The following is a 3,943-nucleotide window of genomic DNA, read 5'->3' as shown; positions in this document are numbered from 1 at the left end:
GGTCTAGCCAATGGCAGACCTAGATTAATCTCTCCAGAGTGGAGCGAAGAAAAATCCTGTTAAAAAAAATTGTGTTAACTTAAAGTACAGCTATCATTCATGTAACCAAATTATAGAGTTCAAAAACCATATTAATAGATTGCTTTTTATAAATAATGTTTTGTTGTTACATTTAACTGCCAAAAATACTGTTATCGAGCTAATTTCTTTAGTAGGTGGCGTCAGAGTTCAGCATGTTGGAGATTTTGGAGAAGATGCATTTCCCACTAGTAATTACCAGTTGGAGGGCCATTCAAGTGGATTTTTACCAGTTGTATGTGGTAAACTCCCACTTCCCACTTGGCAACGAACGCAGCATTAGGTACAGTCATTACTGCACTTTGAAATGTAGGAGGGGGCAATGTGATAGTGGGGCTTATTATCATATTTGGGGTCATGGTCTAAAATATGTTGTATTTTTGCCAACCTTCAGTGTGAATGGTGTATCATTTTAAGTGGTTTTATTGTTATGTTGATTAAGGTTAAGGCCTTTTTTGTCTCCACATTGTCAGTTCTGCAATATTTATACGATCTTGTGACAATTGAGATCTGCATTGTTAAGAGGTTACTGTACAATTTCTACTAGCTTAATGATAGCTGGTTCACTGGAAGTTACTGTTTAATTGTCAATAATTTACTGTCAACTAGTTACAAGTGAGTTATAGTAACTTACTGTAGCTAATTCATCATACTCACTGACCTGATGGTGTGGTAGGAAAGTGAGTAGTACAATTATATGGAGACTAGCTTATACATGTATTTTGTGTTGTAGAATAGTGTGGGGGGGGCACACACTTAATGTTTTTAACTGTATAACTGCCTTAAATGTTCCTTGGCAGCAGCTAATGGGGATCCATAATATATAAGTTAAATACAAATTAAATATCTTACGTATATTTTGTATTACATGCAGCTTTTTTTGTCACAGGGTTTCATTAAAACAGCTCATACTTTTACATAATACTTTGTACACTTCAAAATAGCATAATATGTTTTAAAAACAGCATTGAACATTTACAAAAAGGTATGCGTTTTTTATTAAAAACAACAAAGCAGCCTAAGATAGAAGTACTTTAAAAAAAAAATCCAATCAGTAAAATCCATTTAAAATGTGCACATAATGATTTAAACAAGAGTATACATTTTTGAGGCATGAAAACATGTTAAAAAGTCACTTTGTTCAAAAAGCTGTCTTCTGTCCTTTGTGTAGGAACAGGGTGAGTCCTTATCAAACTCGCCTCCTCCTGCTCTTCTGAATCAACTCCGTCCCATTCCTTCGGGGCACAGATCCCTCCTCTAGGCGCCGTAGCACTGTCAGGCCGTGGCCACCGGTACCTTAAATGTTGCGGGAGACCCTTTGTCTGGTGTTGAGGCATCCTTTCGTCCATACCATCCCATGGCTATCAAAGTCACTGCCTACGGCTAGTCAACACGCCTGATATAACATGCCATTTTTTATTGTGTTTTCTTGTTGAATTTTCTTTAAAAATAGTAGATCATTTTATGCACATAAAAATGGCATAAAAGCATAAAAAACAGCATTTGAATATTACATTGAAATTAGTTCAAAAGTACATGTTAAAAACAATAGACACAACCATGAATAAAAGTACTTTTTCTTGTAAAACATAAAATCTGTAAAAGGCATTTGAAATGGGTACAAATGATTTAACCAGGGTAAAACATTTAAGAAATGAAAACATGTTAAAAGCAACTTTATTATAAAGCTGTCTTCAGTCCTTTGTACGTGAACGGGGTGAGTACTTATCAAACTCGCCTCCTCCTGCTAGCGCACAACTTAATAGTTTATGAACAGACCACATTAACTGGGATGACATTCCCTATTATGGGAGACCGAAAACCTATAATAAACTGTGCCTTACCAAACTCGCTTCCTCCTGCTCTTCTTTCTTTTGGAAAAGTTGTTTCATTTCCTTTAAAGCAGCTCAAAAACATTTTATACACACGCCGTTTTATACACATAAAAACAGCATAAAACAGCATTTGAGTATTACATTTAAATGTGTTTTAAAAAGTGCATGTTGTTAGAAACAACAATGAAAAATAGTACTTTAAAAGTACTTTTTCTTATAAAACATCCAATTCTATATAAGCCGTTTTAAATGTGTACAAATGCATTTAACAAGCTAAGACAATCACTTTGTTTTACGGCTGTCTTCGGTCCTTTGTACAAGAACGGGGTGAGTACTTGTCAAACTCGCTTCCTCCTGCTAGCGGATAATTTAATAGTTTATGAACAGACAAGATTAACTGGGATGACATTCCCTATTATGGGAGGCCGAAAAGCGCTAGCTGAAAGCCACACCTATAATAAACTGTGCCTGCAATCTTCTGGCTACCACTGTTAAGAGTATGCTGCCAACCAGCAAGCGATGTGCATGTTGTCAACAGAAGTTAGTGAAGGCACCAAGTTTGCAAACCTTCCAAAATAGGTTCTCTACTTTCATCAGCATAAACATCAAACTGTCATTACACTTTTTGGTGTTTTGTGTAATGGTCTCTTTCCATTCTCCATTGTTTGGAGGCTGGAAATATGTAGCAAGTGAATGAATGCGCTTGGGTAGCCTAAGTGAAGGAGCCATTGAAAGTCAGATTTTAAAAAAAACATGACTGGTTGTGTTTACGCCACAATAAAATGTAATACATTTTACAACTGAAATTACATACATCTTTATGACTATGTCCATCGAGATCGTATTGAATTAATATGTAATTCTATGATTAGGCCCACACGATGTTTTGGAGCATGCGCAATGTCCTGTACCCGGAAAAAAATGTATCTACTTTCACCCTTGCTCAACATCAAGTGTCCTTTAGCACGGCTAGTTTTAAGCTAATGATACTTTCGTGGTGATAATTGGATAATTATGTTATTGATTCTGTGCAGTTTGTGTGATGTGCAGAAATGCATTCTGGGCCAATAAGTCTGTGGCCATATTTCTTTCACACTCACAAATCTGATGGTGTGGCTGCACTGTAAGCAGGACATTACCGGTTGTCTGTGACCAAGAGGATATGAGTTTGTCACAGTACAAGATTCTTAACTTATTTCTATACTAGATTCTAATATATATACTGCTGTACATATCACTCTTAGTATATATTGTGTTAATTGCATTTGGATAATTGTTACAGTGCTATTTGATTGGATATGCTGTGCCATTTCTTGATTTATTTAACATTTTAAATGATTGTGTACTGTTTGACATTTTACTGCAGTGTTAAGAGCTACAACGCCCACTACAACATTCTACTAAACTGTGTAGACTATGTGACCATTTATTGATATTGATTAATGTACTGCATTGTTGAGGGAGCTACCACATAAGCATTTCACTGCACCTTTTATACCTGCTGTACACTGTGTATGTGACGAATACAAAGTAATTCAAATTCTGATTTGACATGCGCTGTATGCCATGCATGTCTGTTTTCTGCTTTCCCAGTTAATCAGCCTTGAAGTGTACAGATTTGCTGCCTTCCACGGGGCTCTTTCGGTCCAGAGCGTTTCACCACAATTTACACACGGCATTATTATTTTCTGTCTGTTGTTTGTCTGTCTGCCTCATAATTCACAACTGCAAACCAAAGGTGACTGATCAACATGTTGTGCTTCATCTTCCTTTTCCCACCTGGGGCCTCATTTATAAAAATGTGTTTAGTTTTCAAATGTTAGTGTATGATCAGTTCTTAAAATGTGAGGAAACGCTATTCATACAATATTGATATACATTAATAATGTGTATTTCATATTTTCTTAGATTTTGCACGAAACGTCATGGCATAAATGAAATGCGTCTCTGTTAACGCAAATAAACTACAGCCCCCACCAGCCTCAGCGTGAAGGAAGGCGTGGCTTGTACAATATAAACACTGCGGTTCC

Source organism: Oncorhynchus nerka, linkage group LG19, assembly GCF_034236695.1.
Source record: "Oncorhynchus nerka isolate Pitt River linkage group LG19, Oner_Uvic_2.0, whole genome shotgun sequence".
Classification (NCBI taxonomy): domain Eukaryota; kingdom Metazoa; phylum Chordata; class Actinopteri; order Salmoniformes; family Salmonidae; genus Oncorhynchus; species Oncorhynchus nerka.
Note: the sequence above shows the minus strand (reverse complement) of the source record.